Source organism: Hemicordylus capensis, chromosome 6 (assembly GCF_027244095.1).
Source record: "Hemicordylus capensis ecotype Gifberg chromosome 6, rHemCap1.1.pri, whole genome shotgun sequence".
Classification (NCBI taxonomy): Eukaryota; Metazoa; Chordata; class Lepidosauria; order Squamata; family Cordylidae; genus Hemicordylus; species Hemicordylus capensis.
In genome coordinates, this window is record NC_069662.1 from 7,103,932 (window position 1) to 7,126,532 (window position 22,601).

Below are 22,601 nucleotides of genomic sequence, written 5' to 3' on the forward strand. Positions count from 1 at the left end.
AAGCACTAATGAGACTTCTGCGTGTACTCTTTTTGGCCACTGAATATTACCAGAAAGGCACAGTAAGAAATAGTTTCCTCTTTTAGTACAGAGCTCTAATTGCTTTGTGTCTCTCTTTGTGTCTTCGGGCACAATAATACACAGCTGAGTCAGCAGCTGTCAGAGAATTCATATGGAGGAAGAACTCATTCTTGGAAGTGTCTGAAGATATAGTTGTGTGGCTCTGGAGAGAAGAGGGATACCAGGTTCTACCATCATGAAGGTATATCAGCGCAATGCATTCTGGACTTTTTGGAAACATTTGGCAGAACCAGCTCCAAAGAAAATTTGAATCAGAGAGGGAGACTCCTGTCACTTTACAGACAAGCCTGAGGTTCTCTCCGGGTTTTGCTGTTCCTGCCCCAGAAGATATGAGCTGAATGTCTGAGAAAATGCCTTGGAAAGAGAGAACATTTTAATGCTCTGTGTGTGTGTGTGTGTGTGTGTGTGTGTGTGTGTGTGTGTACACACACTGCTCAGGGCACACAGTGAGAGGAAGTGAATTTGAAGCCAGGCAAAAAGCTTTTGCTCCTGACAGTTCTCCAAGTCAACTCAGTGGCAATAGCTTGAAAAACGCAATAAAGAGAAGAGAGGCATTTCTAAGGTTCTTGAGCACACAGAGAGATGCTCCATATTCTCACATGGAGTTTCTCCATATTTTGCTTCATATTTTGCTCCATATTTTCACATACACACACATGGAGTGTGTGTATACACACACACACACACACACTCCTGCAAACTGTATAATTCTCTCACAAACATATACTTACATCTTGTCATAAACACCAAAGAAAACACAAATAGTAATGATTTCATAACGCTAATATGAATATAATATAATAGGCTAAAGACAGTTCCCCAGTAGACTGGACAGTTGATTTTTAAACTAGGGAGAAAGTGTGACTCCTAAATGTAAAGGGTTTCTTTTTGAAGAGAGACTGTTTCCTCCCCCACAATCTCCTGGAGTGATTTGCATGAGTCCTTCCTCCAATGCTCCATGAAACATAAATAGGCTGTTAAAAGCATGGTTGGAAGGCTTGCCACTTGCTTTCTTCAAATGTGTGTTTATCACATGTACAGAAGCTTAGGACATAGGGAAATACTTCCTATCTTCATTATAGGAGTTGTGATGTACAAGAATGTGAAATTTGTGATCAGGGAGAAGGAAACTGTGGAAAGAAAGGTACAATATATATAATTCAATGCTTAGGTTGCATGTCATCCTATACTGGGGAATCTGGCAGGTCACTGAAAGATGATATAAAGAACATCTAGCAGATATGAGGCATTGTGCAAAAAGAATGAAACCCTGGTCATTGCATATGAAGATTAAGCATGAAGGCCAAAAGGTGCCCACTAAAATATCTATTTCAGAGACGGAAAGGAATCTACAAAGAAGGAAAATCAAGAAAGCATTATTCATAGAGAAACTGAGACCTGATATTAATGCTTGGGAGGCGCTGGCTGATGCCATGAAGTTTATTAGCCCCTGAGAAGAACCAGGTGTTCCTGCTTCTCTCTCTCTCCCCTCCAATATCTCTCCGCCAGTCAAGAAACTGTGTGTTATCAGGTCTAAGGAATTTAACAGCTGTGGAACCGAGTTTTTTTCATCTGTGCTCATTTGTTTTTACTCAAGTGAGGATGTGGTGTCACAGCATAACGTCTTATGGTTTTATGTTTACCAGCGTTTAGTTTTTCTTTGCACGATAAAAGGTCTTTTTGTTGAGAGTTTGGAGCTCATAGGCACATGGCATCGTCGACATATCAGTTTATTTAAGATAACAACTTCTTCGCTATGAGTCACACTGCTCACTGAGATAATCAGTCTGTAGTTGCCACCAGTTCGTCTGGCCAGGTATTTTTGGCACCCTGACCTGAGGCTGAAGGGCTTTGGAACTCTCCCCTGCCCGTTGCCAACCCTCTCCCACTGTGAGCCCCCATTAATTATATTTAATAACTGCTGAAGCCAGCTGCCACAGCTGCTGCCTGTCCCCCGCCACTGCTGCTCGGCCATCACCCCATGGCAGCGGGCGCAGGCAGGCCTCCTTGGCCAATGAGTGTGCATGTGTATTGTTGGCATGTGGAGTGTCACATCCCGCAATGTCTCTCCATTGTGATGTCACTTCATTGTGGTGGGTGGTAGTGCCCAATGGGTGCAAGGAAGCTACCACCCAGATTTCAAAGAAATTGGGCAAAGGGATGTGGGGGTTTTTGTTTGTTTGTTGTTTTGTTTTTACTTGAAATTGCATGTCTTTGTGGCAGATTTGGGGCAGAAAATGGGTTTCGAGGTCAGAAGAGTGGGTCAGGTGGTAGTGCCCCAGTGGGTGCCTGCTACCACCCAGATTTCAAATAAATTGGTGAAAGAGGTGATTTTTAATCTTTTTCTGAAGTTTGTGCATCTTTAAGCTTTCCCCCAATAGGGAATAATGGGGATTTTGGTAGCCCCATAACTCCCCTTGGGGGGCCCCAGGGGGCCCCAGAGCAGGTAGTGATGTAGTACACATAGGGTGCCAACCATGCCAAAAGCAACAAGCCCATGGGGCACTGGGTTTTATTGTTTTCAATGTCTGCGGTATTCTTCTTCAAGTAGGTACTCTGGTAGGAAATGAGAGAATCTACTACATGGACTTCATAACTTGTATAGAGAAACTCCATGTGAAAATATGGAGGATCTCTCTCTGTGCTCAAGAATCTTAGAATGCCTCTCTTTTCTTTATTGTGTTTTTCAAGCTGTTGGCACTGAGTTGGCTTGGAGAACTGTCAGGAGCAAAATCTTTTTGTCTGGCTTCAGATTCACGTCCTCTCACTGTGCGCCCTGAGCAGTAATACAGAGCTGTGTCCTCAGCTTTCAGGCTGTCCATTTGTAGATACAGCAGGCTGTCCGAATTATCCCTGGAGATGGTGAAGCGCCCTTTCACAGAGTCAGCATAGTACTGTGTTTGCCCATCAGCATATATCTCTGCAATCCATTCCAGTCCCTTCCCAGGAGCCTGCCGTACCCATTCCATTGCACAACTGCTGAAGGTGAACCCGGAGGCCCGGCAAGAGAGACGGAGGGACTCCCCAGGCAGTTTTATGCCTCCTCCAGACTCCTCCAGGTGAACTTCAGCTAGGATGCCTAGAAATAAAGAAAATAATTAAGAAATCCCTTCACATCATGTTTTTGTTGTTTTGATTATTCTTCTGTTAACTGCCATGAAAACCTTCCTGGGGTGATGGTGGTGGTGATATTAAAACAACGAAGCTACCTTCTACTTGCCAGTTTATATAGAAGAAGAAAAGGTACCTGTGGAAGTAGCTGAAAGCAAAATGAACTAAAGCAAAAACATCATTTCCTCTCCGCTTCCTCTTAGAGGATTTGCTTGGAATCGGGCACAGACGGGTTGCGTTTCTGGATGCCACTTGCCAAGGAATAGAACTGGACCATTTTAAATAGGATGTTGGCCCTGTATTTACATACTGCTCCAGATAAAAGAGAAATGACACAGACCTTTGGTAGTCTGTATTTTTTTTTACGTAGACCATACATGTCATTTGGAAGATGGAAAAAAATTGTGTCCCGTGATACAAATTCTGAATTTTAAATGGCATGTAGTTATTTATGGTGTTTATGTTTGGTAGTTCACATATCACATAAGGTAATGCAAATGACTGGAGGACTGTCTGTGTCCCTACATCTGTGTAAACAGCACCGATGGTGTTGTGCTACAGGGTAGTTCTGCCTCAGTGTAAAGTTGTTGAAATACAGTGCTGCAGTGCAACACCCCATTGGAAATAATAGCTTTGAGTCCCACCGGCTGAACACTGATTCCCTGATGACTGCATTGCATGTTCAACCCTACCTCTAGGTTGTGAATTTTCTCAAGCATTCCCCCCACACAGAGAAGAAACTTCTAGGTGTACTCTTTACACACTTAAGGACTAGAAACGTAGCTTGTGGGGGACATCAAATTTGGTGACAATGGACATCAAACCTGCATTATATTTATGTATGTATTTATTATTATTATTATTATTATTTCTTGTTCACACAGTCAGACAGGTGTTATTGAATGGTTTGTTTTGTCCAGACATCGAGTCCTTCCCAAGGACCTGGGATGGCTGAATTTTATCATCAATACTGTTGGTTATTATCGATATTGTCGCAAAATATAGGCTGTTTCTAGACCACCCTTCCAAAAATGGCTCAGGGCGGTTTACACAGAGAAATAACAAACAAATAAGATGGATTTAGCAGATGTTTACTGCTCCATATTCAAGAATCTGGGCAGTTTACAAATTTAAAAGCACCAAACAACAATTAAAACATTAAACCAATTAAAGCAGATGAAAAATGAAATATCTATATAGTTTGAAACTTTACAACTTCTTAGCTCAGAGCCTGATATAAGCTGTTATGGTGGTCACAATATCTGGCAGGGCGGGGGAGCAGGATCCCTGTTCTGAGAATGTTCAACTTGCTTCTCATTGGCTGAGGATGCCCCATTCATGAGCCTTACAGAACTCTGTGCAATTTCTGTGCCATTGCAGAACAGACTTGCAGGGATGCTAAACTGGGCAATGTTTGCCCTTGAAAATCCGATATTTATTCATTTTCATTTCTTGCCTGCCCTTGACTCCAGGAATCTGAGGTATGTTACAGCTGGAAAATATTGGCGCCTTCTGGGTTATTTCCTCGCTATTAATCTACTAATTCCTGTGTAACTTTAAATGTACATAGAGTAGAAGAAAGAACGTATCCCCTTGCTTTCCCACCCTGCGGCTCATACAGAGAGAGAAAGCAGTGAGAAGAAATAATAGCGAGAAGGCTCACAGCAGGAAGGCAGATCAGGCCACAGTTACCCATCCCTTAATCATGTCACAGCTTGATTACCTCAATACTCTCTTACATGGGGCTGCCCTTGAAGAATGTTTGGAAAATTCATCTGGTGCAAAATGGGGAGGGCAGGGGTATGTACAGAGCTGCTTGCTGGGAGAATAGTACACCCAGTTTGAATGAGCTGGTTAAATTCAAAGTGTCAGTTATCCCCCTTAAAGCATTTAATGGTTTGGGTCCTGGATATTGAAAGGCCACCAGCTTTGAGTGGTTCTGTCTGCCCTACCAGGTCATGGTAGGAGGTTTCATCCATGTGTTGATAGTGAGAAGGGCTCAGTTGTCATGCATGTAGGACAGGGACTTCTCTGTTATGGCCCCCAAGCATTGGAATGCTCTCCCTGTGGGTTCCATTCTATGGTTTCCTTGGCTGCCTTTACGATACAACTAAAGACCTTTTTTCTTGGTTCAGGCCTTTGCCTCTTAGGGTCTCTTGGTCCTCCTGCTGCTCTTTCTCTGTACTTTATGGTTGCTCCTCTATCTTGTTAGGGTTCAAATTGGATTTCATTGTTGTGTTTTAGCCTTTGTAGAATCCTTTTGGAATACATGTTATGAAAAGGAGCACAGCAATCCAGCCATGAATGAATGAATAGGAAACTGTCACATACCAGGTCAGACAATAGGTCCATCTAGTTCAGTATTGCTTATACCAGGGTTCCCAACCTTGGGTCTCCAGCTTGGGTCTCCAACTTTGGGTCTCCAACTCCCATCATCCAGTTTGCAACATCAAACCATTCCCATTTGGCCACAATGTTCAAAATATATAATGGCTAGGGATGATAGGAGTTGCAGTCCAACAACGCCTGACGAACCTTCTTTGGGAACCTATCCTGACTGGTAGTAGATCTCCAAGGTTTCAGAGGGTTATTTCCCAGCCCTACCTGGAAGTACCAAGAAATTAATATGGGATTTAAGCCCATGACTGTGCCATTCCTTTTTTTTTTTTTTTGGTCAAAGACACACAAACCTTCCACAAAGTCTTTATAAGTCCCCTGGTCCTTGGATCAAGTGATGTGCTGCAACATTGGGAGGAAGGTCTCGAAATCCAGGTTTCAAAAGCCACTTCTTCTGGCTTTGGTTTCCCCAGCACCTTCATAATCTTGGAGTTGGTTGGGCTCTGCCCTAGGGCTCTCATGACATCTCCACACTGGCTGTATGTGATCTTCATCTCTCCAGTTGGGGTCCTGTCAAACAGCATGAAGGCCTCCTTGAACTCTTCAATCTGGTCAGTGCTGAATTCAATGGTTACACTCTTGGGATCAAAGGCAGGTTCCTTGGGTGGTTCTGGAGCTGGTGCTGCAGCAGGCTTGGTGGCTTCCTTCTTGGGATCTGGCTTTTTAGGGGCCATGATGTCGGCTTTCTTGTAAAGAAGCTGGGAGGTGCCAGGAACACAGCAAGGCAAAGGGCATGGAGTCATCCTGTTCCAGCCTGGGCCAGGGTCTCCACAAGTGCTCCAGAAAATGGACATCTCTGAGGGCCAGAATCAGAAACTTTTCAAAAGCCAAGCAGCATAACAGGGCTTGATAATTTATTTATTTATTTTTACATTTATATCCTGCTCTTCCTCCAAGGAGCTCAGAGCGGTTCACTACATACTTGAGCTTCTCTTTCACAACAACCCTGTGAAGTAGGTTAGGCTGAGAGAGAAGTGACTGGCCCAGAGTCACCCAGCTAGTTTCATGGCTGAATGGGGATAATGCAGCATGGGAGAGTGTTGCTCCAAAAATAGATAGATAGATAGATAGATAGATAGATAGATAGATAGATAGATAGATAGATAGAGATTCAATAAATGAAGATAGACTACAAGCATTCTGGTCTAGCACAGGGGTTCCCAACCTTGGATCTCCAGACAGTTTAAAGTCATTGTGGCTAGGAATGATGGGAGTTGGTCCAATAACATCTGGGGACCCAAGTTTGGGAATCACTGGCCTGACATATATTTTAACCTTGCCTATGTAATTCAGGAACTGTATCCATCTTGGCAGAAAAGTATATGTTTCCTGAAGACTGATGCTTCAATAGGATTAACTGGATTAACATGGATGAGAAATGCTTTAAACCATTGAAGTTTTCTACATCAGTGCTAAGCATTGTGCCACTGCTACCCCTAGTGGACTATAGAGAATATGGTGCCAGCAACTGTTGGGCCTTTTTGCATGAGTGTTATCCACAGTGCTTTCCTCCTTGTACAGTAATACATGGCTGTGTCTTCTGGCTTCAGGTTATCCATTTGCAAATAGAAATGGGAGCCATCCTTGGAGGCTGTGAATCGCCCCTGGATGGTGGGAGAATAATAATTTGTGACTGAAGGTTTCCAGTAACTAGTCAGCCACTCAGGGGGCATCCCAGTTTTTTGTCTAAGCCAGGACATCCACCACTGGTCGGCTCGGTCCATGGAGCATGTCAGCTGGATTGATTCTCTGGGACGCTTCACTTCAGCTTCCGACTGGGTCAGAATGACCTTAGATTGAGCAGCTGCAGAGGAGAATGAGAGAGAAGAGAGAGGAGATGGAAGTTCAATTTCTTTCAAAGTGTGCTTCTAGGTGGTATGAAACTGATAAGAATATTGAAAAATGTGGGTCAATGGTATGCTGCTTCTTAATCTACCTTCTAATAATGCTAAAAAGACAACCAAATAATAACAGGTGAGCATTTTTTCTTGATGTCTACAAGGGAAAAGCTCACAGATTGGGTAGTTGCTCAACTTGGCAATGTAGGATCCTGTGGATTTCCCAGGGGCTCTCTTGCAACTAAAATGGGAGGAAGCATTCCCCTCATTTGCATCTTTGGCCCCTTATAAAGCATAGACTTTTGTCCAAGAAATGCCATACCTGTAGCAACTGGCAATATTTGTGGGAGTGAGCATTATCAGTCATGTAAAATGTTATCACAGCCATAGATGAGGTTCCTAGAGTGCCTGAGCTGCCATGAGGGCAGGGAGCATTAGGTGTGGTAATGGTATACTGGAGATACCATTGGCGGTGGCAATGATCTGATGGCTCCAATGTTGGAGTCTCTCGGTGGGGAATAGCAAAAACAGCATTTTCCTCATTGTCCAGTTTTATCTTAAGTGATGTTCCAAAAGATCTGGAAAGTCAAGAATGTATTAATTGAATGTGCTCTTCCTGATGTTTTCAGCAGACTTTTGTTCTCTGGGATCTAAATGCTATGCAGCTGTATAGTCAGTCAGATCATTCTTGGTCCACCTAGCACCATAATGTCTCAGAATGCCAGTTATGGCCAGAGCCCAGTGATGGCCATAGACTCCTGTCAACTAGAGTTCCAGTCCATAGTCCAGAGCAGAGGGCTTTGCCATGCCTCAGACTGGAAGAACTGACCTGGATCCCTGATGTCTTTCTGTTTGGCTTCTGAGCTGATTGATAGCCACTAACACAAAGGAGGAATGAAGCTAGGTGGAGTAAATCGAGAGGGTCATTATAGAAGAGGGTCATTATAGATCCCAGAAGTGGCATTATAGAGGTGTTCCAAGCTTTGTTACAAGTCTCCCCTGCCCTGAGGAATCGGGAACCCCATAGGGCAGGAATTCCTCCAAGTCCTCTTTGCCGAACACTGGCAGTCAAACTACAGTTTCCAGTTAGAGGAATGCTGTATTAACATTATGGGATTTGACCATTTTGAATAAGATCAAATTGCCTTCTATAGGAAGCCAATCCTTTATTGTTGCAGGATCTTTTCACGTCTACAGTAGCATCATTGAAGAAGCTTTTAAAATAATATTGTGGAAAAGTCTCCCAGGGAGTCAAACTTTCAAGGGATCTGTTAGTTCTGAAGCAAACACCCGAGGAAAGGATCAACCTCAAAGCTCAAACCACATTTCAGGTCCCTCATAGCCAACAACATTTTCTACCTTGTTCTGTGGATCTCTGCTGCCCCCTTGTGAGAAGCAGATAGGCCAAAGTTGTCAGGGCTGGTTTTATGTAGAGATGGTGCCCCTGAAATAAAGGGAGATTGTTGAGAGATTTAGAAGCTCCTCATTCTCTCTGTGCTGGCAGAACTTCCTTGGTGGAATTGTCTCTGAAGACTGTGAATTGACCTTTTACTGAGTCAGCATAATATATTGTAGTGCCATCAGTAAGGGCAATCCACTTCTGCCCCCTTTTGGGGTGGGTGTCAGATGAAGCTCATCATACAGTCCCCAAAATTGTATCCAGACCCTTTAAAGGAGAGGCAGAAGAATCCTCCACTCTTGCTGATACCCACTCCAGACTCCACCCTATAACCTGCATCAATCAGACGCATCCAATAAATCCATGCCTGGAGTGCTATTTTAGAGGGGTTTTCCAGATGTTGGTTTATTGGGTTTCTTCTAACGGTTTTAAGTACTTACTGATGGATTTTAATGGAGGATCCAGACACCTGCCTTGTTATTTCCAGAATCCGTAGAGTGCTCTGACCAGATGCTGAACACATCTCTTGCTCACAGCACCATCTGCCATCTGGCACATGTTTACTTTCCCATCTCTTTTCATAGCCACTTAGATGTCCCCTGCTAACTGAGCAAAGAGGCATCGTTTAAAAGTGGTGATTCTCTTTACTGAGCAGGGGGAGAGCAACTGGCCCTCTCCAACCCCAGCACAGCATCCTTTCAGTGGCTGTTGCTGGGGTCTATCTTATATTTCTTTTTTAGATTGTGAGCCCTTTAGGGGCAGGGAGCCATTTTATTTATTTATTTATATCTATGTAAACCACTTTGGGAACTTTTTCTGAAAAGTGGTATATAAATATTTGTTGTATTCGTATTTTGTCATAAGTGGCAGTGTCTTCGTGTGTCGGGTTCTTCATTTGCAGGTACAGCACTTATGAAGGGTGGGGTTTTTTTTTGTCGTCCCCCCCTGGAGATGGTGAAGTGCTTTCACATGGTCAAAAGAATATTCTGAGCTTCCACTGTCGCTTATCTGTGCAATATGTTCCACACCCTTCTCAGGTGTGGTTAGTCTGCCTTGCTGAAACCCCCCCCCCCCAAATTGTAATGACCTCTTTGGGAAATGTGGCAAATTCATTCTCGGTGATCCTACATTAAAGTGAAACATTTGGGATGGCAAACTCTTTTTAATTAATATTGTTTTGAAAATCATTGTGATCTCGTAAGTCACCCTTAACAGCAAAGTGCCTGAGAGGCAGGATACAAATATTACAAACAGGCACACCTAAATAAATAAATAAATAAATAAATTCTTGTCACTCTTTCTAATTCTTGTCACTCTGTTTCTTCACTTGGTAAAGTACATTGCTTTCACATAATGTAGAAAGCAACGGAGAGTTGTTCACGGAGAGGAGAGCTGGTCTTGAGGTAGAAGTCATGACTTGTCCCCATAGCTAAGCAGGGTCTGCACTGGTTGCATATGAATGGGAGACTTGCATATGAATGTGTGAGCACTGCAAGGTATTCCCCTCAGGGGATGAAGCCACTCTGGGAAGAGCAGAAGGTTTCAAATTCCCTCCCTGGCTTCTCCAAGATAAGGCTGAGAGAGATTCCTGCCTGCAACCATGGAGAAGCCACTGCCAGTCTGTGAAGACAATACTGAGCTAGATAGACCAATGGTCTGACTCAGTATATGGCAGTTTCCGATGTTCCTATGTAATCCACTGAAGTTCATAAAGGACATGTAAACTTCAATCCATAGATTCTGGGTCACTCAGTGTGATATTCGTCCCCTTTCTACTACCCCTTTCTACTACTTTACTCCCATCAGCTTGCAGCAAAAGGAGGCTTTTTGTCCAGCTGCAGATTCACTTCCTCTCACTGTGTATCTTGCACAGTAATACACAGCAGTGTCCTCCGCTTTCAAGTTGTTCATTTGCAGATATAACATGCTTGAGGGGTTGTCCCTGGAGACAGTGAAGCGCCCTTTCACAGGGTCGGCATAGTACTGTGTGCCCCCACTAGAACTTATCAGTGCAACCCATTCCAGTCCCTTCTCAGGAGCCTGCCTCACCCAGTGCATTTCGTAGCTGCTGAAGGTAAACCCGGAGCCTCGGCAAGAAAGGCGGAGGGACTCCCCAGGCCTTTTGATGTCCCCTCCAGTTTCCTCCAACTGCACCTCCGACTGGGCACCTGGAAGAAACGAGAAATGCTAGAGCCCCATCCACATCATATACCGAGAATGTAACAATCTTGCTACTTCGCAATTCAATCTTGAGTAACAGCAATTACCTCTGAAGCATGCTAAAAAGAAAACAAAGGTGAACCACAATCTCATTTTGCTGTCTGTAGTATTGAGGAGGAATGAGTAGGAAGAGGCTTGTGTCTCTGGCTGTAGCTGGGGGAAATGGACTGCGTACGATTGATTTAAAGGGGAAGCTGGCCCGGCATTTACATAAATGTGAGGATAAAAGAGAAACCAGTCTATGGCACCCTCTGTCTCTTCAAGCATGCACTGTAAACATGACTTAGCAATGATTGCTTCCTGAAGCTTTAGTGTGCAGCTGGGCAGGAATTGTGATTTTATTTAATTACAATTATTGGCTAACTCTAAAGGAGTACTGATTTTAATATGACTAGTTAAGGACTAGTTTATTCCAGACATCAGCTGCTCTCAGGGCCAGTTTAGATGAACACCCTCCTCTACAAAGGAGGAGGACAAGGCATCCCGCAAGAATGCACCCACCCTGATGGCACTAAAGGTGATGCGATGTCTGCATGTCCTCTAATTGCGTGTCATGGGGTTTCAACCAAATTGGTAGATTCATATGAACATCCCCCACATGCCATCAGAAGAATAGTCAATCAGAGGACATGCAAGATTATTCTTCAGTGACGTCAAGACAAGCCCGTTCTCTATGCGGCCCTGTTCTCCTTCATTATGCAGCCCTGTTCTCCTTGACTATGCGGCCCTGTTCTCCCTGATAAGCCATCAAGTAGTTTTCACTGGGAATATTGAAAAATGTTTGAGATAATATTAAAAACTTCAATATACAGTATGGCTAAAAAAAAAGAGAGAGAGAGACCAGCTATAAGGCACTTCCCCAGTGCCTTCCCCTCTCAACTCTGATAGACTTGTCAACATCTACCAAAACATGTATGATCTATTATATAAATATGACTAGGGTACAGTAGACATTATTTATTAGTGGTGGTTCTGTTCCAAGGTAAAACATTTTCAGTTGCATAATCTTTTCATGACTGGTGTCATTTTGAAAGCTATTCTGAACTGAGATCCTGAAATGGTTTTTACATTCATATTTACAAGATGTGCACACTTTTACCCAGGTAAACGGCCGTGTGAATGCTCACGCAGGCTGCATGCAGAGGCACACCTAGGCAATTTTGGTGCCCAGACCTAAAGGGCTTTGGAGCCCCCCCCCCCGAGTTTTAAAGTTCTAAATTATAAAATTGATGGGGGGGGGCTCCTGCTGACCCCCCTTCAATAATTCAAGCTGCCATGTGCACAGCAAGGGGGTGGGGGTGAGCTGAGCAGGGGGCCCCCACCCCTGCAATGGTGACATTGGGGGGTGGAACAGGAGTGGCTGCTGGGCCTTACCGTTCGGCCCAGAGGTCCTTGAGAACGGCTCATGATGTCCCGGGCTTGCGACACTCACTGGCTGCTCCCCTTCCTTCCCCTCCCCTCACTTGCGAAATTTCAGGAGAGCTGCCAAACTTGGGACTAGCAACGGGTACACCTTAAGGGACAATGAGATCATGTCATCTTTACAGATTTGCTCAAATCTCTCCAGATATTAAGGATCCACGCTGGCAAGGGAACTGTATATTGTTCATTCTTGGGGACTGAATCTGTGCTAAGGTGAAACATATTGGGTGATATTCAGAATTAAAATCAGTCGGATCTTCGATCCTAAGATGGAACTCTGCTTTTCTTCTTATCACACCATTACATCAGCCAGTAATGTATGTAGATTGAATATGATGCAGTCCCATTGAAATCCATAAAGGGAGATTAACTTAAATCCAAACGGAGATTTTGGCTTAGCTGAGTCATGCATTGGGAAATTAGTCTTCTTTCTGCTTGTACTTCTTTTCAGCTGGCAGCTGAATCAGCTGCTGGTAGCAGAGGAGGGTTTTTGCCAGGCTTCCTGTCACTGTGCCGATTGGAACAGTAATACACAGCGGTGTCCTGGACTTTCAGGTTGTTCATTTGTAGATACAGCATGTTTGAGGGATTGTGCCTGGTGATGGTGAAGCGCCCTTTCACAGAGTCAGCATAGTATATCTCTTTCTCATCATCACTTGTCCATGCAAGCCATTCCAGCCCCTTCCCTGGGCCCTGTCTCAACCAGTTCATGCCATTTATGCTGGAAGTGAACCCAGAAGCTTGACAGGAGAGGCGGAGGGTCTCTCCAGGACTTTTGATGTCCCCTCCACCCTCCTGCAACCGTATCACTGATTGGATACCTGAAAAAAGAGAAAAAATGGAAGAGCCCCTGTCACATTCATCCCTAGAGTATATCTACATTCTGCAATTGTATCTTCACAAGCAATTACCTCTAAGGAGTGCTAAAAAGCAAAGAAGTTCAAAACACAATCTCATATTTCCTTCCGTTTACTTTTACAGGGATTGCCGGGGAAGAAGTCACAGACATGCAAGGTTCTGCCTCTGGGTGTAGCTGGGCTGGGATGAATGTGTGGGTCTGATTTATGCAGGAAGTTGGCCCTGCATTTACATAAATCTCAGGATAAAAGAGAAACATTTCATGTTTCAATCAATGCATTATAGATATGGCTTCTTGTATCCATGGAATGCACCAGGAGAAATCTAAGCTTTTTATGTAATTATATTTATTGTCTTTATTTTAGGTTTTTTTTCTGTTGGGCATATTTAAATATATTTGGGATGATATTAAAAACTTCACCATACAGTGTTGCTAAGAAAGAACTGCTATAAGGTATAGCTTCGTGGAACCTCTCCACTCCTATAGGCTTTCCAAAATGTTAATGGTCTTTCTTTATTAGAGGTGGTTCTGCACCAAGATGAAACATTTTAAATCACAGAATCTTTTCATGACTTATATCCTTCTGATAACCATTACAATGTGAGTCCCTACAAAGTTTTTATTGAAATATAGAACAGACGTACATCTTAGGAAGAGGAAACCAGAATTATGTTGCCCATGATACTTGCAGCCAGAATATTACATATGATATACTAGAAATCAAAATATACTCCCAAGTTAAAGGAATGGTGATTGCATTGTGGGATTTGGCCATTTAAAAAAAAAATGTTTAAAATGTGTTTTTTTTTAATGTTTTCAACATTTTAAATAATTTTAATTGTTTTAAATGATCTGATGTTTTAAGTGATTTTAATTGTAAACCTCCCAGAGACGCAAGAGACCTGCTGCCACATAGCAAACGTTGCCTGAAATGAGATGGGGAGAGCTCACTCAGGACTCTCTGGAGCCTGAGCCACACCCCTCTATGTGTGATATCATGTGCATGGGGCATCACTGGCGGGGGCCCCGGGTGAGGCTGAACACACGCCGCCACTCAGCTGGCTCAGCTCCTGCCCTCACCTCTTGCCTGTGGTCTTCTTAGAGACATCTGGTGGGTCACGCTGTGGCAAAGGATGCTGGCCTGGATGGTCTTTGGGCATGATACAGCAGGGCTGTTCTTATGTACTTAAAATAATATAGTGGGGAAGTCTCCTGTGGAGTGGAACACTGAAGGATCTTTTAGTTCTGAAGGAAACACTGAGGAAATCATCAGCCTCATAGGAACATAGGAAGCTGTCATATACTGAGTCAATTGGTCTATCTAGCTCAGTATTGTCTTCACAGACTGGCAGCGGCTTCTCCAAGGCTGCAGGCAGGATTTTCTCTCAGCCCTATCTTGGAGATGCTGCCAGGGAGGGAACTTGGAACCTTCTGCTCTTCCCAGAGCAGCTCCATCCCCTGAGGGGAATCTCTTCCAGTGCTCACACTTCTAGTCTCCCATTCAGATGCAACCAGGGCGGACCCTGCTTAGCTATGGGGACCAGCCATGCTTGCTACCACCAGACCAGCTCTCCTCTCCTGACCAGCCTCATACATGAAACCACAAACCAGCATGCTCAGCAATTCATGTTATGACCCTCATGGCCAAGGGTGTTTTCTACTCTACAAAACTCGCATCTCTGAGCTGTTTACAATTAAAATCATTTAAAAACTAAAAAACATTTAAAACCCAGTATTATTATTTTTTTTTAAAAAAAATCTTATATCTTAAATGTTTTAATTAACAGCTTCACTATAAATTACTGCCAGACAAGAAGTGTTGTATGTTACTCACCCAATGGTACTTCTCAACTCTTAGAATTTTGTTATAGAATTGTTATAGACACCATTCTGAACTTGGACCCTAAAATGTTTTTTACTGACATATTTTAAAAGGATATTTTGCGGTGAGAGAGGAAAGCATTATTATTTTCCACCTCATAGTTTGCACCAGAATACATTTCTTTTTCTTTTCTTTTCTTTTCTTTTTGCCAAACACTGACAGTCAAACTACATTGTCCATTCAAAGGAACGGAGTGATAACATTATGCGATTTGGCTGTTTTGAATAAGGAAAGGTCTCCAACTAGCAAAGTGAAGGACATTCTGGCACAGAAAATATCAATGAATTCTGGAATGCAAAGCAAAATGATTATGGTTGCTTCCTGTAACCATGCAATGCAATCAGACAGGAATAGGTTACTCACCCAATGGTACTTCTCAATGTTTAAGAGATCCAAATGCATAGCAATAGGATGGTGTATGGGTGGGTTAGAAATAATGTATATTAAGAATTGCAACCTGTCACAATCTGAACATAAGCGGGGTGAAGCTATACCATAAGAGGAGAGTTGGTCTTGTGGTAGCAAGCATGATTTCTCCCCTTAGCTAAGCAGGGTCCACTCTGGCTAAATATGAATGGGAGACTTGATGTGTGAGCACTGTAAGATCTTCCCCTCAAGGAATGGAGCTGCTCTGGGAAGAGCATCTAGGTTCCAAGTTCCCTCCCTGGCAGCATCTCCAAGTTAGGACTGAGAGAAATTCCTGCCTGCAACTTTGGAGAAGCCGCTGCCAGTCTGTGAAGACCATACTGAGCTTGATAGACCAATGGTCTGACTCAGCATATGGCAACTTCCTATGTTCCTTTGAATTAAAACTCTCAAGATGCATGTTTCTAATAGCTCTTCCCCTTGGAGCACCCTCTTAGGTAGAAAGGAACTGTAGCCCAAAAGCAGAACATCTGCTTTGCATGCAAATGGATTTGAGTTGAATCCCTGGCATCCTCAGATAGGGCAGGGGAAAACCCTGTTTTGAAACCTGGAGAGCTGACAGTCAGTGTAAACAATACTGAGCTAGATGGACCCAGTCTGACTCAGTATTTGGCAGCTTCCTACATATGTTCCTATGTAACAGGAGCACACTGGGAAAGAGGGTGCACATGTGCTCTGACTGACTCCTGAACCCAAATGAGGGAGAATGGGCCTGGATTTGGGTGAGCTGTGGAGCCAGTGGGCTACTTACCAGGCAAGACAAACTTACACTGATGACACAGACATACGCCCCAGAGATTTAACCACATTCACAATGGGCAGCACCGACATCTGAGTTTGGCTTGGATGGACAGCTGATCATGGTCTTGTGTGTATCCCAGAATTGTGTGCCCAGGACCTCTGTCAATAAACTTAGGAGAAGGTGTGGTGATTGTGGTTAAGCGGCTTGTAGAATGCACTTGACCAGCTCCCAGATTGCCCTTTGGTCAGTCACAGTGGGTCCTTTCAGTTGCAATGCTGAGAACTGAGATGTTGAAGATATAAGAAATGAGCAAGTTCAGTTGCTCAGTGGATGGTCATGATTTCCATTGGCCATCCATGTGTTAATATGTCCATAAAGGAAACAAACTCTGTGAGGAAATATTAAAGCAACTGAGTATGTTTAGCCTGGAAGAACAGAACAGTGAAGGAGACACGGCAGTGTTCTTCAAATGCCTGAAGGGCTGCCCCATAGAAAGGAGAAAGATCTTCACTTTGCTGCCTGGGGGGCAGGCTTGTTATTGGAGGGTCAATTTCCATTGAACATTAGAAGCAACCAATCAGAAGAACAGTTTGACCATGGAATCAACTTTTTTAGCCCCATCCTCTGCCCGATGCATGATATTCAGAACACAGACATTCCAAAGAGATGGTTTGAAGACCTCCAGTAGGGAAAACCAACTGCAAGTCAACGTTAATGAATTAAAGACAACCACAGAGCTCTGTGGTCGCCAGGCAACAATACCGACTCGACGGCACACATTACCATTACCTTTAATTATCAATTAAAATTATAGTGAAAGGAGAGTAGGTGGATTAGTTCTTATCAGAATGTCTTGTAAAACCCTCCTTTTTCTGTGGCAGTGGTGGTGGATGTGACAGTGATAATTCAAGAATAAACAACAACAAAAACAACAACAAATATTTATATACTGCTTTTCAACAAAAGTTTCCAAAGTGGTTTACACAGAGAAATAATAAATAAATAAATAAATGTCTTGATTTTATGTATGTGACAATATTTTACTTTCTGTTTTTGCTTCTTCTCTACTGAGTATATTCTGCTTGTATTGCTGTTTGATCTAAGATCGTAAATAAACAACTAACTAAATGGATAAATGAATGAATGAATGAATGAATGAATGAATAAGATGGATCCCTGCCCCCAAAGTGCTCACAATCTAAAAAGAAACATAAGATAGACACCAGCAACAGCCTCTGGAGGTATTGTGCTGAGGGTGGAGAGGGCCAGTTACTCTCCCCCGCTAAATAAAAGAGACTCACCATGTTAAAAAGGTGCCTCTTTGCCAAGTTAGCAGTAAAGCTGCTTAAATAAATCTATGCATTCTAAAAAGGCAGGGAGAGTTACTCCAGCCGCACTGCAAATGCAGTGCTGGTCGATTTAGCTCCCAAACAGGGCCCATTTGGGTCCTAAACCATGCCCCCACATTTGACATCAGATGTAGAGGGTGTGGCTAACTGCTCCCTGCATCAGATGCTGATGCAGGGGGTGGGGCTAGGGGCCCCCAGGAAGTGTCCAAGCCAAATAATGCGCCCCCAGCCTCAAGTACCTTCCCCACAGCAGTAGGAGACACCAAGGTGATCTCTCCAGCCCTCCTCCTCTCAAGCTATTCTGAATGGGGGGGGAGAAAACCTCCTTTTTAGCCTTTGCTCTACCATTCAGGAGATTTCTCTGTACATGGAGATGTGGCCACTGGCCATCTCAGTCAGGGGGCAGGCCAGACGCTGCTCTGAACTTCACAGTGGGAGCTGTTGGAGCCAATCCTGGGGTTAGGGGGTTGCAATGGTGGGAGAGGTCCTTTTTCATAGATGTGCTGGGATCGGGACCAGGCCATTTACCTTGCCTCTCAATAGCATAAGCCTCTCCCCTCTGGCTGCTCTGAATGGCTGACAGAGCAGTCAATCAGAATGATGACGTGTGATTGGCTGGCAAGTTGTTCCCAGCTCCACCCACCTTTTGAAAACAAAAGCCAGCCTTTGAATTGGCTGCAACCTCATATATATGTAAATGAACCCAACAAAACATGTGGCCTTTCAGTACACCACCAATCTGCCCTAAGTGAGAAGCATCCACTGTCTCAAGAGATCTATCCATTCTGAGGCAAACTCTGAGGAAACCATCAGACTCCTATCCGAAACCACAAACTAGCATGCTCAGCAATTCATTTTATGCCCCTCATTGCCAGGGACATTTTCTACTCTGTGGATCGCTGCTGCCCCCTTCTGAGAAGTAGGTAGGGGAGCATTGTCAGGGTTGGTTTTACAAAGAGAGAGTTCCCCTTAATTGTTTAAAGGGAGATGAGTGAGAGATGTGGGAGAGAACAGGAAGCTGGCAGAATGACCATTTGGAATGTTTCCTGAAGGCAATAAATCAACTTTGTTCTAAGTCAGTATGATATAATGCAGTGTCATTGATAAAGGCAATCTAATCTGGTCTCTTTGGGGAAGGGTGCCTGAGCCAGTTCATCACAGAGCCCCGCAAAGTTGTAGGAAGAGGGCAAGTCCAGTCTTGCTGATGCTCACTCCTATTTCCTGCATCTGGACACATCCAATAAAGCAGCACTTGGAAAGTTTTTACAGTAGCTTTTCAGATTGATTGATTGATTGATTGATTAAGTGCTGTCAAGTAGGTGTTGACTCTTAAGAACCACATAGATAGATTCTCCCCAGGATGATCTGTCTTCAACTTGGCCTTTAAGTTCTCTCAGTGGTGCATTCATTGCTGTTGTAATCGAGTCCATCCACCTTGCTGCTGGTCATCCTCTTCTTCTCTTTCCTTCCACTTTTCCCAGCATTATGGGCTTCTCAAGGGAGCTTGGTCTTCACATAATGTGTCCGAAGTATGATAGTTTCTTGAGCCTGGTCATTTGTGCTTTGAGTGAAAATTCTGGATTGATTTGTCCTATGATCCATTGGTTTGTTTTCTTGGCTGTTCATGGTATCATCAAAAGTCTTTTCCAGCACGTCTTTTGATCTTGCTTCTTCAAAGTCCAGCTTTCACATCCATAGAGTATCATGGGGAAAATCATTATCTTTGGCTTGGCAGAAACTAATCACTCGTTCTCCTGCTTCATTTCTGTTGTATAGGCCATACAGTCTGACTGTGTTTTCCTTCTTGCCATTTCTGACTTTGGCATTTCATTCTCCAACTGCCACCAGCACATATTGCTTGCATGTTCTATCAATTTCAGACTGAACTTGAGTATAAAATTGAGTAAAGACTATAGCATTTAGGTCAATTTTTGGTTCAGTTAAGTCACTCACTGGGTGATCGGTCTTCCTTCTGCTACTATTTCCCACCAGCTTTCAGCTGAATCAGCTGTCAGTAGCAAAGCAGGGTTTTTGTCTAGCTTCAGATTCACTTCCTCTCACTGTGTCTCTCGCACAGTAATACATGGCAGTGTCCTCGGCTTTCAGGTTATTCATTTGCAGATATAGCATGTTTGAGGGATTGTTTCTGGTGATGGTGAAGCGCCCTTTCACAGAATTAGCATAGAACTGACCGCTTGCATCATAGTATATGAAGGCAACCCATTCCAGTCCCTTCCCAGGAGCCTGCCGCACCCAGTTCATGTTGTAGCTACTGAAGGTGAACCCGGAGGCTTGGCAGGAGAGTCGGAGGGAATCTCCAGGCCTTTTGACATCCCCTCCAGACTCCACCAACTGCACCTGTGATTGGATACCTGGAAAGAAAGAGAGATGAGAGATGGGAGATGAGAGAACCCATTTCACATGAAGCCCTAGAATGCAGCTATTTTTTTTGCTGGCCTTTTATATCAGTAATAGAAAGAATTACCTTTGAGGAATGAGAAAAAGAAAACCAATGCAAACCACAGTCTCATTTTCCTTTCTATAGCTTTGGAGTGATTCACTGGGAAGGGATCGCAGTGACTCAAGGGTTGTGTCTCTGGGTACAGCTGGGGTTGGTGGAGAATGTAAGATCAATTTAAGGAGGAAGTTGGCCCTGCATTTACATAAGTCTCAGGATAAAAAGACATTGCATTGGCCTGGATGGCAACAATCTCTCTCTCTCTCTCTCTCTCTCTCTCTCTCTCTCTCTCTCTCTCTCTCTTTCTCACTCCTCGAGCATGCACTTTGCAAATTATTTTGCAAAGATTGATTTCTGTATTTATGGAATCCAATCGGACAGCAATTATAGTTTTTATATTCACTGTATTTATGTCATGTATTTTCCACTGAGGATATTGAATTTTATTAACAGCTTATTAACTAACAACACAGAGATGGGTTGTAAGTTACTCACCCAATGGTAGTTCTCAACCCTTAAAGTTTTGTCACAAGTATTAATGCTTAGTGCTGAAGGGGCAAAGGAAGGGCAAACAACATTCTTTGTTGATGATTCTGTACCAAGCTGTAACATTTTGGTTCAAAGAATCTTTTCACTGTTTTGAACACCATTCTGATCTTGAAATGCAGTCAGAAAGGAACGGGACAGGAATATATTTGGAAGAACATTGAATGCTTCACTATGCAGTACTGCTAGTAAAATAAGTACTTCCCCGATGGTACCTCTGAATTATTATAGACTTGCCAACATCATTCAAAATATTAGTGATCAATTATTATAGACTTGCTGTTATAGACTTGCTTATTATAGACTCAATTATTATAGACTTGCCAACATCTTCCAAAATATTATTGATCCAAGCTGAATGTGTGGCCACCACAGGGTAGAATTGATTTAATAGTGGTGGTTCTGTAACAAAGTAAAACATTTTCAGCCACAGTATCTTTTCATGACAAATATTTTGAAAACCATGTTCATCTTACTGAACTTCTGAGGTGTGAATTCTCATTCTATCATAGCAAATGAGATTTTTTTCAATTAAACAACTCTCATGACCCCACTTTCACTTTTTCACACTCTCAATTACTATGAATATGAGGAAGTAATCAATTTAGCACACTTCACCTTATGAAGACAAACCTCAGAAATTCACCAAAATCCACCCCTCTGCCCAATCACTCTGAAATTGGGGACAGGTGGTAGCCTCCACCCATTAGGCACTATCTACCAGCCCACCCCACTCCTTTGGGGCAGATCCACTTTCTGCCCCCAATCTGCCCCAAAGACACCAAAACTTCAAATATTCCCAAAAAATCAGCCCTCTGCCCAATCCCCCTGAAATTGGGGTGCTAGCCTCCACCCATTAGGCACTACCACCCCACCCCACTCTTTTGGGGCAGATCCACTTTCTGCCCCCAAACTCCCCCAAAGTCACTAAAACTTCAAAAATTCTCAAAAAATCAGCCCTTTGTCCAATCCCCCTGAAATTGGGGTGATAGCCTCCACCAATTAGGCACTACCACCCCACCCCACTATTCTACCCCAGGCCCCACTTTCTGCCCCAATATGCCCCAATCTGCCCCAAAGACATGAAAACTTCAGAAATTTCCCAAAAATCAGCCCTTTGCCCAATCTCCCTGAAATTGGGGTGGTAGCCTGCACCCATTAGGCACTACCACCCCACCCAACTCCTTTTGCCCAGATCCCATGCTATGCCCCCTGAACTGCCCCAAAGTCACTAAAACTTCAAAAATTCCCCAAAAATCAACCCTTTGCCCAATTCCCCTGAAATGGGGGTGGTAGACTCCACCCATTGGGCTCTACCACCCCACCCCAAAATTTTGCCCCTGGTCCCCCTTCCCCCCTAATCGATTCAGATTTGGATTCGGATTTAATCCAAATCCAAATCGAATCAAGGGTGATTCGTATGGCCCATATTCGGGCACAAAACAGAACAGGGGTGATTCAGTTCGGGTCCCAAACCAAATCACCGAATACCCGAATTGCACACCCCTACCTCTGAATGCAATTTATGGAGATTTGGGGAAGAATGAAAGCTTTATTAAATTCTGGAGGCAATAACAAATACTGTTGAGGGTAACTTTCTCTTAATTTTAATGACAATTTCAACAGAGGTAAGAGTAAATTTTTGCAGTTATCCCAACCCCCCGCACAAAACCCTCAAATGCATTGATATAGGTTGGGGGGATACCTGAACTAGCACTTGTGCCTGTCAAAAGCATCTCAGGATTGTGGCTGTCACAAGTAGGGATGTGCAAAATGATATGTGTACAAAATGATTTGTACCTGAATCTGGCCAATTTGGGTAATTTGTAGACAAAACAAATCACCCTGGTCCTCAATTGCCCAGATTTGGG

At 43.5% G+C, this 22,601-nt stretch overlaps 2 pseudogenes; both read right to left on the bottom strand.

Moving 5' to 3' along the window:
* Window positions 1-1,412: 1,412 nt before the first annotated feature.
* On the bottom strand, window positions 1,413-6,263 carry LOC128329614 (myosin light chain 4-like; annotated as a pseudogene).
* A 1,117-nt stretch (window positions 6,264-7,380) lies between these two features.
* Window positions 7,381-11,195, bottom strand: LOC128329615 (immunoglobulin heavy variable 3-48-like; annotated as a pseudogene).
* Window positions 11,196-22,601: the final 11,406 nt, after the last annotated feature.